Source organism: Vicugna pacos, chromosome 4 (genome assembly GCF_048564905.1).
Source record: "Vicugna pacos chromosome 4, VicPac4, whole genome shotgun sequence".
In the NCBI taxonomy this organism is placed as follows: Eukaryota; Metazoa; Chordata; class Mammalia; order Artiodactyla; family Camelidae; genus Vicugna; species Vicugna pacos.
In genome coordinates this window covers 78,872,976-78,888,250 of record NC_132990.1, presented here as the reverse complement: position 1 = coordinate 78,888,250, position 15,275 = coordinate 78,872,976, and the positions used below count along the sequence as shown (strand labels likewise).

General features: G+C 65.0%; 1 protein-coding gene across 2 annotated transcripts in view; it reads right to left on the bottom strand.

The window, feature by feature from the left end:
- The window catches only part of COL5A1 (collagen type V alpha 1 chain), a 146,827-nt gene that overhangs the window by 84,455 nt on the left and 47,097 nt on the right, over positions 1-15,275 (bottom strand). The gene's annotated exons all lie outside the window — the stretch shown is intronic.

The window sequence follows — 15,275 nt, the reverse complement described above, 5'->3', positions numbered from 1 at the left end:
ATCCATCTACCCACCCAACCATCCATCCAACCACCCATCCATCCATCCATCTACCCACCCACACACACACTCATCCATCCGTCCATCCATCCATCCATCTACCCACCCACACACCCATCCATCCATCCATCCACCCAACCATCCATCCATTCATCCATTCATCCATCCATCCATCCATCCAACCATCCATCCATCCATCCACCCAACCATCCATCCAACCATCCATCCATCCATCCACCCAACCATCCATCCAACCATCCATCCATCCACCCAACCATCCATCCATTCATCCATCCATCCATCCATCCAACCATCCATCCGTCCATCCATCCATCCATCTACCCACCCAACCATCCATCCAACCACCCATCCATCCATCCATCTACCCACCCACACACACACTCATCCATCCGTCCATCCATCCATCCATCTACCCACCCACACACCCATCCATCCATCCATCCACCCAACCATCCATCCATTCATCCATTCATCCATCCATCCATCCATCCATCCATCCATCCATCCAACCATCCATCCATCCATCCACCCAACCATCCATCCAACCATCCATCCATCCATCCACCCAACCATCCATCCAACCATCCATCCATCCACCCAACCATCCATCCATTCATCCATCCATCCATCCATCCAACCATCCATCCGTCCATCCATCCATCCATCTACCCACCCAACCATCCATCCAACCACCCATCCATCCATCCATCTACCCACCCCCACACACACTCATCCATCCGTCCATCCATCCATCCATCTACCCACCCACACACCCATCCATCCATCCATCCATCCAACATCCATCCATCCATCCACCCAACCATCCATCCAACCATCCATCCATCCACCCAACCATCCATCCATTCATCCATTCATCCATCCATCCATCTATCCATCCATCCAACCATCCATCCGTACATCCATCCATCCACCCACCCACACACCCATCCATCCATCCATCCATCCATCCATCCATCCATCCATCCATCCATCCAACCATCCATCCATCCATCCACCCAACCATCCATCCAACCACCCATCCATCCATCGAATCATCTACCCACACACACACTCATCCATCCATCCATCAGACACCTTTTGAGCGCCTGCCAGGTGCCAGACCAGTGCTCAGATCTTTTGTCTCCTGCAGGCGATCAATGCAACCTGTGAATTCCTCAGCCCTAAACTCCAAGGGCTTGGAAGCACCCTGCCTCCTTCTCTGCCGCCCCAACCACAGGGGTGGGGAGTGAAGATTTTTTCAGGAGGCAAAATTCCCTACGACCCAGAAATTTCAATACCAAGGACTCAGATAGGTACATGAACAATTCGCCCAAATCAGTTCACCCCAGAGAGAGCTGCGGGAGGGGCTCCAGCCCATGGCCGCCCACGTTCACAGCCAACCCATCCCCACAGCCACGGGTGGGAGCAGCCCAGCGCGCACCAATGGCGCGTGGATGGGGACCAGCTGCCATTCGTCCACACGACGGTTAGAATCACTCAGCCAGGAAAGGGGATGCATGGCTGACACTTGCCGCAGGTGCATGGATCACCCCACCAGCCACCGAGCCTCCTGGTCTTTTCCAGGCATCCTCCCGGCAGCCAACAGCGCCACTGTCAGCTCAGGAGAGCATGCATTTTATTCCACTGTTCTCATCACGATGGGGAGACGACGCAAAACGACAGGGCAGCTCCAAGGGAAGGGACAGCACAGGTCCCACAAACCCCACCAAGCACCCGCCGTCCCCCAGGGCTTCGACCCCATCCTGCGGGAGTAAACTGGTTGAAGTGGTAATAACTGCGTTAATGACTCGTGTTTAGACAGCGTTTCCTGTCAATCTGACGCTGGGCAGAGAAGCTCTCTGCGCCCAAGAGGACCCTGCAGACTGCGCCTGCTTAATCCCCGTTCTGCAGCTGGAGGAGCCAAGCCCTAAGAGGCCAGCGCGGCAGTCACCAGGCAGGAGAGCGGGGCCCCATCATCACACGACCCGCCGAGCTCTCGTTGTTGGGGGAAGAAGACGGAAGGATGTGGGGACGCTGGACTCCGTCCTTGGGGACAGCGCCCACGCAGGGTCATCAGGGGCGATGCCAGGGCTGCGCTCCTTGCTGTGCATGCGTCTTCCCCAGAATCCGTTCTGTGTGACAGTGAAGGACGGGCCCGAGGCCACTGCGAAGCCATCACCAGTGGGTCCTGGGGTCAAGGTGCCAGGGCTGCACCCAGAGGGCGGCACATTCTCATGGCTCATCTGCAACTTCGCTCCTTCGGGTGGAGAGACCTCTCTGGACCTTGGCTCAAGCACAGCTTCCCCTCCTCCAGAAAGCCCCCGGCGTGCTGGCGTGCAGCCCCGGGGGCCCTGAGGGGCCCCTCGCCGTGCGCTCCGGGTCCCCGCGCACCGCCCTCCGTCCCTCGGCCCGGTACCGGCTTCTGGGCGAGGCTCTGTGTGCACCTGCTCCTCGTCGCTGCGGGCCGCTCTCCTCCAGGAGACCCCTGACTTGAGGTCTGGCCGGAGCAGGACAGGCACTGCACTTGGACGAGGGACAGCTCAGAGCACTGGACACGGTGACAGTCAGCCAGCTCCAGGGACAGAGGGAATCCCCACCCCCGGGGTGTGCGGGGAGGAGCTGCTGTGCACAGCACTTTCTGGCTGTGTGGCCCTCGTCAGCCCGCTCACCTCTCTGAGCCCTTCTCTTTCTGCTGCGAATGAGCATAAAGGTGCTAATATCCACCTCACCCGGTCCCGGGGGCTATGGGTCCCCCTGGCAAGACTCCGTGTACACAGAAGGTGCTCCGTAAGGAGCATTAAGGATTTGTGATCAATGGAGGGGTGCTCAGGAAAAGTCCTGGGTGGGGGCAGGATCTGAAGGCATTAAGAGGCTTTGAGGTCCCAAGGGGTGAAGAGTGGGTCGCTGGCAGCACATGAGTGAGGACGGCAGGGCAGAGACCACTGGTCCGGACAGCGGCACTGGAAAGGGGGCAAGAGGGCACATGCGGAAGGGCCAGTGAGGGGAGGTCGTGGGGCCGAGGGGGACTCAACAGGAAACGGGTGTCAGCCCCCGAGGAGGGAGGAAGGACGAGCGTGTTTACCGCAGGCAAAGAGCCCAGCTTGTTCTCAACCACCCACCCACGCACAATCGCCCACTACCCGGCCACCATCCATCCTTCCATCCGCCCATCCATCCGTGACACATCCATCCATGGTCCTTCCATCCATCTACCCATGACCCACTCATCCTTCCATCCACTCATCAAAAGCAACTACTGCGCACCTACGAAGTGCAAGCCACTGCACCGCACACAAGGGACGCAGCCATGGCCCAGAGCCACTGCCTGGCGGTGCCCACGACCGCCCCGACACCACGGGCTTGCCTTGCGCCTCACACATAAGGCACCGTCGTACCCAGACCGTGAATTCGTCAGGTTTCCATTGATGTCCCCACCAGTCCCACCGCCCCCTTCTGGCCAGAAGCCTGAGGCTGCCCTTGACCCTGCACCCCGGCTCTGCCGAGGCACATTAGGTAGGCACCTGCAGGGCAGGGCCATGAGTGAAGCCAGAACACACATCAGAACCACAGGCCCAGGCAAAGAAGGCGCACCCGCCCTGCCTGTCCATCTGCCGAAGGTGCGTGAGCCCTTTCCCTGGGCCAGATCCCGGGCTGGGCCGGGAGGGGAGAGAGAGGTGCGAGAGGGGCCAGATGTGGCCTCTCATCGCCAGACTGTGGCAGGGCTGGGGGACATGTCACCCAAGGCCACTAAGCTTGGGTCCAGAGATGGCCTCTGGGTCTGTGAAACAAGGTGCCGGCCGTGTGCGCTGCTCTGGGGACAAGACCCTTGCCCTCCTCGGCTTCCCAAAGGCTCGGTGGGAAACCAATCCAGAGATGGGTGGCAGTCCTGGAGCCCAGAAGAGGCCCACCCCTGCCTGGTCCCTGAGGCACGGTTCCAAATACGTGGCCCCCCAACCTGGGTTTGAAATCCCCCATGATGAGAGAGGGGCTTGGAACTCCCTCCCACCCCCCACCGCCCCGGCGGCCTTACTCCAGGCAGGCGACCCTGAAGTGGACAGCTCCTCCCGCCGGCACACACACCGCCCCGTCAGCATCACCAGGCCCAGCCCGGCAGCAGCCCCTCTGCCCTCCTGCCACTGCGACAAGCAGGCGTGCGGGGGTGCTGCCCGCTGGGGCCCTAGCCCCCGCCCACCCCCACTGCAGCGAGGAGGGCGTCGTGGCGGCAGAGCAGGCGAGGAGCCCCCCCACACCCCTCAGCACTGGGCAGGAGGCTTTGCTCTGCAAATTCACGCCCTTCTCCCCTCACCCACCCACGGGTGTCAGGGGCACCAGGCCCTCGCCCTTGCTTCAAACTGTCCAGCAGAACCACACGCCAGAACCGGTGACTCAAAAGCACGTGTTTTCCCTAAACAACATGACTTCTAGTTCAAATTTCATCCCACTCAGATACAACATTTTCTCCTTCCAACTGGCAGCCTGACGTCTGAACACGCGTCCTCCGTGCAGTGACTGGAAGGAAGGAGGCCGGAGCCCCTGAGGGCAGCATGACCCCTGGGGGATCCCCACGATGGAGCTGCGGGCACACTGATCGCAGCGGTCTGGCCAAGGGCCTGCCTCCCCGCAGAGCCAGGTCCACGGCCGTGCACGTGGCCGGTGTCCCCGTGTCCCTGTCTCCCAGGGCGCCCGGCCCGGCACCGGGCCTCCCAGACCCGCACAAGGTGGCACTCAGGCCCCACAGCGGTGAGCAGGGCTGAAGACCGGGGCGTCCACACCCACGAACCCGAGCAGGGGGGTCTCCCACCACTCAGCCCCGGCTCTGGGGTGGGAGCACGTTGGTGCAGACCAGCCCCAGCCAGGCCTGGCTCCCGCCCGGCCGCCCGCCCCGCCAGGTGCAGGAGCGAACACGTGGTCAGCCGAGGGCCCTGCAAGCGTGGAGCCCCTCATTCCCAGCATCCACCCTCCCCGGCAAATGCCCACACGTGTTCAAAATCCTTTTTCCCACCAAGTCCTCTGGTGGGTTTTGGCGCCAAAAACACACGCCCATTTGTTCTGTTCAGAGGGCAGGGGCCCTGGCCCCCCGCCCGTCGTGGAGAAGGGGAGGCTGAGGCGCAGGCGTGAAGCCCCCAGAAGCTCTGCCCCTGGGTCCTCGTCTGGAGCCCCGTCCAGCCCACCCACTACCTCTTTCCTGCACAGGGGGTGGGGGCTCACACCACTGAGCACCCCATCAGGAGCAGGGAGCTTCGGGGCAGGACCCTGGGATGACACGGGAGTGGCACCAGCTCTGCCCCCAAACTCCTAGACGGAGCAGATGCTGCCGTCTTCAAACCGCCCACGGGTGCGTGTGCAGCCAGGTGCTGCCTTGGTGCCACCTCCCGGGGGTGCAGGGGGCAGGGCAGGGAGGGGGCCCAGGACGCTGCCCCCACAGCCCCCAGCAGCAGACCCCACCGAGGACTGGGGGGAGGAGCCGGGTCTCAAACGCACCCGCACGGCCCAAGGAAGCCACCGACGGCCCCTCCCTGGCCACACGGGGGGACCAGGCCAGCACAAGGCCAGGAGCACGGGGGCCCCGCCCTGGGCCGGGGGTTCCAGGCCCTCTCCCCTCGGGCCGATGATCGCTATCCTGACTAGAGATGGGACAGTTCCTGGCCCCAAAAGCACTGATAGAGTGCTGGGGGGCACAGGCAGCCACGGGGACAGGGGGCGGCTCCGGTGTCCAGGGGCGTCACGCTCAAGGACGCCCACGTCCCTGAAACCCGTGACCTTCACGAAACCTGCCCCGCGGAGGCCTCCAGGGCAGAGGGAAGTCCTGCCTCCTCCGGCCCCACCCGCAGCAGGGGCCGCCTCAGACACTCTGTCCTAAAGGGCTGCTGGGTGCGTGGGGTTCGGAGCCGTAAGGCTCTGGTTGTCGTGGCGCACAGCCAGGACTGAGAGCCGCCCCCTTAGTCCTCCGACAAGCTCCCAGCTTACATCTGGGCCAGTGCAGCCCCCCAGGGGAGCGCCCCCCTTCCACCCCCAGTGACGCCTCAGGACGCCCTCTGTCCCTCCTGGAATGTCCCACTAGAGCCAACCACTTTCCCTCTGGAGCGAGGGGCCCGTGGGGGACTGTCCCAGGCCCACCGGCCACCAGCGGGCAGCCCCAGACAGGACCAGCCTCTGGGAGCCTCGGCTCTCCGCCCTCCTCCACGCCCAGCTGGACCACGCAGACGGCTCCGCCAGGAGTTCGGAAAACCAAAGCAGACCCGCCATGGGGACAGGAAGGAAGCCAGGACTGCAGGGTCCGAGCCTGCGTCTCAGGCTGGGGCCGCCGGGACCTCACGTCCCGTGTGGAGACCCCGTCCCCTTCTCCCGCGGTGCTTCGTATCCTTGAGGCCAGAGGCAACCCCAGAATCTGCTGGCAGCCGCCACCCAATTTGGAGGCGTCAGCCCCACAGCTGCCCACAAGCCGGTACATGTTGCCTTTCAAGTGTGAAACGAATGGTCACAACTTCAAGACTGTGTTTCAAGAGTTTTCCACAATGCCTCCAGTGACGGGAAACCAGCTCCAGCTCCAGGCGGGAGACCCGTCATGAAGCCCCTCCCCGCGGAGCCTTCGCAGGGGCTGCCGGTGGGACATGCGGGGCCCCCAGCCACAGCCCCTCAGAGCCCAGGGAGCGCCAGGGGACAGCCCCAGCTCCGCTGCGCCCCCGGACCTCCTGGCATCCTGCCTCCCTGCCCCTCGCAGCTCAGCCCAGGCAGGGCTTCTCAAAAGGGGCTCCGTGGAGGCACCTGGGGTCTTCAGCAGGTTTTACACATCAGGCTGCCCCGGAAGATGTTACGTAAGAAAGGGCTTCCAGGGTTTTCTTAGAAAGTCAAAACCCTTGATGTAGTAAAATCGTCTCATTTTACAGACTAGGAACCTGAGGTTAGGGGGTGGGTCCCCCTGGGCTCGGCAGTGGGTCAGCTCCCAGGTCTCTGAGTCCCAGGATTTGTGATGCCGGGATGGCTCCACTGTGCGCCTGGCCATTGCTGGACACCCCCCGTGCATCCTCCCTGAGCCCCACCACAAGCCCCATCTTACAGATGGGGAAACTGAGGCAGTGAGGTCGAAGAACCATGCAGAACCAAGAGGGCCCACCACGTACCCCCCTCCCCCCGCGGCATTCACGCCGCTCTCACGCTTGACCAGGGCCTGCGGGCCCCTCGTCCGCGACGGTGGCGGGCACTCACCGAGGTCCCCCACTGCCCTCTCCTCTCCCCCTGAAACCCCTGGCTTCCCCTCATCTGCTGTGATGGGGGCGGGACCCCGCCTCCCTGCACGGACACTCTCCCTCCCTGAGCCTCGCAGGGCCCGGGGCACCAGGAGAGCACCCGCACCTGAGCTCCTGACCGAGCATGCAGACCGCACGTTCCCGCGGGCCGCCTGCTGGCAGCACCTCTCTCCGGGAGCCGGGAGGCCCTGAGCGCACGCCACCCGTGACAGTGCACCTCTGGCTTCCCCGCAGGTCAGGACCCACGAGGTCACGCGCGGCCCGGCCCAGCGCGGGCAGCTGACCCACTGAGGGCACTGGGCTGGCACCAGCGGGCCTGGGACTCCCTCTCCTCCTCAGCAGCAGCCCCCAGGTCCCGGGGCTGCCCCCGCCCCGCCCCGCCCCGCAGCCCCGACGGATGTTGACTGGTCGGCCTTTCACCTTCCCAGCAGCCTCCTCTGGCCTCTCCGTGTGGGAGCTGGAGCCCTGTTTCCCGTCTCCCACCTCACAGACACACTCACTGAGGCTCCGGGAGGGGGTCGCTCTCTCAAGGGCACAGCGTGGGGGTCCCGAGGCACCACCCCGTGGGCCCCACCCAGAGCTGCCTGGGCTTCTTGGAGATGGAGTGGTGCGCCTGCAGTGCGCTCCCAGCTCCTGTAAACGGCACAGCCGCTTCTCCCAGGCAGCCCTCCATGGGCAGGTGCGTGCCCCGCTGCCTCACGGACACAGGCGGCCCCAAGTCCACACCTCCGACCCCAGGCCGCCCCTCCAATCGCTCAGTTTAGCTCTGAAGGCCCCAGCCTCGGCAGCCCGGCGCGGCCCGCCCCATGGTGCCGCTGCCTCGAACAGCAGCCCTCGCTCGGATGACACCCTCATTCTCTCCTCCCACACGTCTCATTCCCGCCCCCACCGCATCAGTGACGCTGGACGGAGCCCCCGGCAGCTCCCGCACCGGCCCAGCCTGGCGGTCACCGTGGCCTCTGCCTGCACGGCCCCAACGCCCGGGGTGGCAATGGGCGGCCCGTCTTCCTGCCCGGGTCAGGCCGGGCGGCCCGCGGGGACGCAGCCACCAGGACGCGCAGTGCACAGGCGTCCTCAGCCCTCGCTGAGCCGGGCGTTTTGCTGAGGGAACCCGTTCTGCCTTCTCCAATTAAGAGATTTTATCCAGACTGTGTTTCTGCCACAAGCTGAGGAAATTGCGAAGTTTTCGTTGGAGAGCTTTGCGCCCCTGGGGGCTGTGGAGTCGGGAAACGTCTTTGCCCAAACGAGGGGGGCCCTCGCTCGTGCTTCCCAGCCTGGAGCGCTGGCGGCGGCTCCCTCTCAACCCGCGCCGGCTCCCACGAGCTGCGCAGGCCTCCCCCGCCCGCCCGCGGCCCTGCCTGGACCCGCCCCACCAGCCCGGGGCTCCCGCCGCGCACTTGGCCCTGCCTGCGGATCCTGCAGCTAATTTTAGCCAGAGCACTTCACACTCGTGCAAACGCAGACACGCAGGTAACCTGAGAGGACGGGGGCTTCCTGTCCAAGGCTGCGGGAGGGCGTGCCGTCTGTACGGCGAAAATGAGGGCAGCACTGGCCTTCCTGATGCCAGCCGCTCTGGCCACAAATCTGCCCCACGCGGGGCCAACCTGGCGGGCCGCCCGCGTGCGGCTGGGGGAGGATGCTGGCGGGGGGGCGCGGAGCCCGCACACCTGCACTTCCATCCCAGCCGAGGGAACCTCAGTGTGTTCCCAGAACGTCTCCTCGTCTGTACAAGGAGGGGGAAGCAACACCAGCCTGGGGGCTGCTAGAGGGCGGAGCCTGCCCGGCCCTGTGAATGGGCGCTGTGCCACGGCTGCACATGCCAACAAGTGGCATGGAGTGGGCACACGCGTGCAGAGCGCCTGGGACCGGCACGCTGCTGCCTTCCTGCCTGGGGGAGCCGGGTGGAGCTGGACAGGCGGGGCCAGCCTGGGGGACAGGGGGCAGGGGGCAGAGGGGCTTCTACGAGACACTTTCTTGATGTCCCAGGAGACTTCGCACAGAAAAGGTTCCCCCTTTCCTGTTCAGTCTTCCCTGGCCCAGACCGGGCACATTTTACATCTTGCTGAGCTATTCTCCATCATGACTCACAACAGAAAAGAAAGGGCCCCAAACCAGAGAGGGTCTAAACAATTCTCTCCGTGATTTGCAGATCACCCGTGGAGGGTGTGAGAGACAGCTTAACATCATTCAGGTGAGTGTTGAAGAAATATCTCCACGCAGCTAGGAACCGCGTACTCCTGCCCCCAAGGCCCTGCCTCGCCGGCCCACGTCTGTGAGCATCCCCCTGCTACGCGGCCACCGCCGGTTCCCGTCCAGTTCTCACCCATGCCGCCAGCCAGGCGCCGCCCCTCAGTGCCTGGGGTGGAACCTACTCGCACCTGCGCGGTGCGGGCTGCGCGTGCCCCCCGGGTCTCTACAAAAGGGCCGGGGGCAGGGGCGGAGGCGGGATGGTCACGTCCCAGCCCCATCCGACCCTGAAACTGGCCGCAGTGATTAAAGGCTCAGCTTAGTGAACTCGGAGTGGGGACCCCCCATCCCCAGACCGAAGGCAGCAGAGCCAGTGGCAGGGGCCAGGCTGGCTCATGGCGCCTACGACCCTATAAAGGGCGTGGGTCCCACAAACAGCCCCTGTCACCCGAGCGCCCCGCGATATCTCACTCCAGATGCTGAGGTGCCCAGCCCAGCCTGGGCGGCATACGAGCGAAGCTGTCCCATCCTCCTCCTCTCTGGACCGTGGGAGCAGCAAGCCTGCGGACCCCGGGCTGACCGAGGGGCACAGGCGACACACACTGGGACGGGCCCCCCGAGGAAGGAGGCCTGGGCGGTGCTGCGCGGGGGCAGCGACACGGGCGCCTGCGCGCTGGCCCCAACAGCCGTGGGGCCTCAAACACATCGCGTGACCGCTCCAGGCCTCCGCGTGTGCGTCTGCAAAAGAAGATACGGTCTACCTTGAAGAGAGGTCCTGAGGACTCAGCGTGATGGTCTGAGCAGGATGCTTCGTGGGCCTGGCACCCAGGGGGCTGAGACAAAGCAGCCACTGTCATCACCACCATCACTGTCACCATCACCGTCCCCACCACCACCATCGCTACGTCCCCACCGTTAACCTCACCACCACCACCACCGCCGCCGCCGCCGCCACCTCCACCCCACAACCGCCATCTTCACCAACACCACCCCGTCAGCCCTTGACCCCTCACGAAAGCTCACCAGCCTCTCCCTCTGAAGGCAGGCAGCTCTGACTGTTCATCTAACCAGCATTCTTCACACCTCTGTGATGACTTTATGGACACAAAGGTGAATAAACCAGTGTCCCTGACCTCAAGTTCTCATTGCTTCCTCAAGAGCTGCCCAGACGACCGAGTGACAACTCTGCCCGGGGAGGTCAAGGCAGGCATCCTGGGCGGTGGGCTCGGAGGGCGCCTGGTGGAGGAGGTGGATGCTGGAGGCCACATTCACATCCTGTTCGTGGTCCTCACTCCGCCACCTCCTCATCCGCCATCGTCCCCCCTGGCGAGACGCTCCACCTCCGGCGCCAGCACCCCCCAGCACCCCTCATCACCCGCAGCCCAGGCTCAGACCTCGGGTCTTCCCTCAGCTTCGCTGGGCACAGTCCGGCCCTCCTTCCAGCATCCCGCCCTCTGTTCCGCCCCTCATGCTGCCACATCCCACCAGCTCGCTGGCGGGCTCAGCCTGCCTGGACCCCTGCACCTCCCCCTCGGGGATGCCCTTCGGCCGCATCGCCCGCCCACCCTGCATCTGCACAGTTGGCTACTTTGAACCCAAGGGCGGAAATTCACACTGATCCTCACTGCATGTCACTTCCTTGGTTCCAGAACACGGTGCCAGCCTGAAACACCTTTCTGCTGCTTGTTCTGTCAACCAGGAGAACGATTCAGCTTCGTCTGTGACAGGCAGACCCCTGCCCCCCGGGGGACCTTCCTGCAGGTCCACAGCCACGGCGGGGGACCTCTCGCTTACACGCAAAACACGTGCATCCCTGCCAGGGGGCCGGGCAGGGGGAGTGGCCGAGAGGGGTTCATTTTAGAGGCCGGGGCTGGTCCCCACACCCCATGCCAGCGCCCTCGTTCTGAGCAGACTTTGCGCTGTGATCTAGCGCCTCAAGCACAGGGGCATCGTGAACACAAGGCCACGTAGCTTGATGACTGGTCCCGGCCGCGGCGTGAGTGGTCCCAGCCGTGGCACGACCGTGGTCCCGGCCACCTCGACTGCAAACACTCACTGCTGGACGCAAGAGGGCTGGGGCGAGAGCGGCTGGCTTCTGGAGACAGTCTGCCCCTCCCGACTCCTGAAAAGTGGCTTCAAACACCAGCTCCCAGAAGCACGCTCTGTAAGCAGAGGGCTGGGCTCTGGAGGAGGCCGTGTGGAAGCCAAGCCTGAGGTGTGGGTCAGAGGCACCTCAGTGCCTTCGGGTCCCGGCTGCTGCCTGCTTGTCCCCAGACCTTTCTGAGAGATCTGCTTGTGGACAGACTCTGGACTGGCCGCAGCTGGACAGACACCACCTGGAGGGGCCTGGAAAATGCAGCGGAGACCAGAGAACAGTGATTCCAGATGGAAAGTGAGCAGGGCCAGGCCTAGGGGGAGGGGCAGGAAGGAGGGGGTCACTTTAACTGGGGACACTCGTAGTCCTTGGAACTCAAGAAGGACCGGGAACCAGGCGCTGGCTGGAGGGTCACCCTCCAGAGGGGAGGGAGCGGGCAGTGACTGTCATGACGGAGGATGAGACCCCTAAAGGGGCAGGGACAGGAGTCTGACACTGGGGTCCAGCAATACCCTCCTGCACCTGATCCAGGGAAGGGTCCAGACTGGGGCCCGAAGTCCAGCCCTGCACTGACTTCCCTGCTGTGTGACCTTAGGCAGGTGGCTCTACCTCTCTGGGCTCCTCGGAGCCAATACAATGCATGTCTCCCAGGCCCCGTGAAGACTCGTCAGGTGGAAGAGACCGAACAGTGCCGCCTTCACACGTGCCTGAACATCCTGGTGCCGAGCGCTTCCAGACAAACCGGGGGCCCAGACGGGAACCGGCTGGCATGACTTCCCATGTCCTCGGAGATCAAGGTGGCAGCAGCCATCAAAGGCCTCTGACGAACGCTCTGCTCTGCAGGGCCGTCAGAACGCCCCGCCTCCCGGCCCCTCCAACCCCGGGGCGCCTTCGGCAGGGGACACCAAGCCTTGAGAGCCAACCCCGTCCAGAGACCTCCTCCTGAGGTGGTGGACGGGTTCACAGGGCGATTCTCCCTGCAGACGCCGGCCTGGGGAGCCCCCCCACCTCAGAGGGGTCTCATCACGCCCACAGCCTCACAGCCACAGCCCTGCACACGGTCTGCAGGGAGGACGGAATCCAGCCCCTCGTCCACCTGCAGACCCTCGCCCCCTCCAGCCTGCCCACCGCAGGCAGGGCGGTACCCACAGCCACGGGACCGTTACTGTCACAATAACCAAGGTAGGAAGCACCCCCCCTCCCCAGGTGGCCAGGACCGCCTGCAAAGTCACGCGTCGCGCGCGCGCCCCAGGGCCCTCCCGCGGCCTGCGGGCCACCAGGCACCCAGCCTCCCACCGGACCCACAGTGCAGAAAGTCCCGTGTGAGCCGCGGGAAGGGGCCCTGCTGCTCCCGGTCTCCAGGGAACAGCCTGCAGCCCTCTGGGCCAGGCAGCGGGAGGTCCCAGGTCCGCAGCTCGCGGGCAGAAGCAGGGCCCGCCTGACGCTGTGGGGTCTCTCCGGCCCCCTCCTCGCCAAGCCCCGGGTGGAGACACCCCTCCCCTGACCCTGGCTGCTTGACTCCACAGGGATCCCGAGCACCCAGGGGGACCCAGGCCGGCATTCCCCACCCCCGGAAACCCCTGCTCACCTGAGGAGCGATTCCAGACGAAAGCCCCTGGCTCAGACATCAACACGAGACTGTGCAATCTCGCCACCGTCACCCTGCCCCCGCCGGCCTCTGCTGAGGGTCACACCCTCCCTGATGCCCCGCTGGCCACTGGCCCCACCCCGCAGGCTCCCAGCCATCTGCCCCAGGCAAGGGTCCAGGCCTTCCTGGACCTGAACCGGAGATCGAAACGCACCTCCAACTCCCGCACGTGGTCCTCAGCGGCCCGTCAGCCACCCACACAGACCAGAAGCTGCAGAGGTGGCACTGGAGCAACAGACGGGGTCAGACTGACAAAGCCGTGGGGAGTGGACAGATGGAGAAAAGCGCCAACGAGGCGCGCCCAGCCGCCCTCAGCCCCCGCAGGAGGAGCGCGCGCCCAGCAAAGCGTCCCCGAGTGTGGCGGGACCCAGGGGGCCCACACAGCCCGGCCCCGCAGCAGCCCCACACCACACCCCTCGCCACCCAGGTGCGCGCTGGTCAGCTCGCGTTCACCAGACTGGGTCCTGCACCCCAGGGGGCCCGGGACAGGCTGCTCCTGGAGGAGTCCGGGGTCAGAGGTCACAGCCTCGGCCTGACACCCGCTCACGGCACCCTCTCCTTCGAGACCTTGCTGCCAGGTCCCGTTCACGTCGCAGAGGAGGAATCCCGGGCCGCCTCCCCGGCGGTGGCCCCGCTCCTGCCCCAGGAAAGCTCAATTCCAAGGCCATGTGAGTGGGAAAGCCAGGCCCCCGGAAAAAGGGACCCAGGGATCAGGTAAGGCACCGGGCCTCTCCAAACGGCTGAGGGAGGGCAGACGGAGCCGGGCTGGGTGGCGCAGGCAGCGCCGTCACCTCCCTGCCAGCACCGGGGGTGCCGCGAGGAACGCTCTAGTTCGCAGTGTTTTGTCTGCTGCCCCTTGGAACGTTCAACAGCTGAAAAGCAGATCTGGATCTTGGCCCAGAGCTCACGGGCTCCCCACCCCCCGGGGCAGGCTCCGCCTCCAGGCCCGCTCCTGTTTAAGGCTCGCCCCAGAGGAGGGTCCCTCCACCGCAGAGCCCCTCCCCACCGTCCCACCCTCCAGACCCCTGCATGGGGAACACCAGACACGGGCCAGCTCCAGACCCACGGAGGAGCCAAGGGATGTGCGGGGCCCACCAGGCCGTCCCCACATTTCACAGCCCAGGCCATTGAGGGTGCAGGGCTGGCCAAGGCCACCAGGCACACAGGGAAGGCCAGCTCGGACAGCCAGGCCCCGGCAAGCAGCTTGTGCTGGCCCCTCCTGGAAGGCGCCAGGGGGTTCCGGTGTCCTCAGGGCCAGTGCAGGACGAGGGCCAGAGCCAGGCCAGGCACCCACCAGCGCCACCAGACCTCAGGGGATGCGCCCTGGGGGGGGGGGGGTCCTGTTTCCTTGGTCAGGTGGACAGAGGTGCCAGGGAGGCTGTGACCGTAACACCCACCCTCCGTCGCAACATCAGGACAGGCATCGGCCCTCAGCAACCACAGACCTGGGGACCAGCCCCGCTGTGCTGCAGCTGTGCTGGGTGACCTGCGGTGGGTGACTCAGCCTCTCGGGCACTGGCTTACCGAGTGCGGGAGGTGTGTTGTCACGGGGCCCTGCTGGCGGCCCTGACTGGCTTCCCACCCAGCTTTGCCACTCCCCACGTCCTGCCGGACGCGCTGGCCCTCCAGGCAGTCTTGTCTGCGCTTCCGAAAACACAGCGCCCGTTCCTAAGCCCACGCAGGGAGGCGTGCGAGGCACCTCTGTAAGGACCTGACGCTCGGCCCCGACCTCCCCCAGCAGCAGAGCCTGGGCGGGGCAGGACAAAGCCCTGGGGCCCCCAGCTGCTCACAGTCCCAAGACACAGGCGCATCCCAGAAAAGGTGACGCGGGACACGCAGCGCCCCGGGAACACCACCGTGGGCGCCCCCCACCGGCAGCTCCTCGGGCAGCCCCTCAGGGCGCCCCCTCCAGAGCAGGGCCACGCCTCTGGGGACCAAGGCGGCAGGACCCCCAGCCAGGCCTTTCCCTTTGGGCTTCTCGGCACAGGGGGTTGCCCGTGAGCCCAGGTGGCTCCATTGTCTGAGCTCAGCGTCCTGTCTCTAAGGCGGTGGGAGCCCCAGCACCTAACTCACCAGG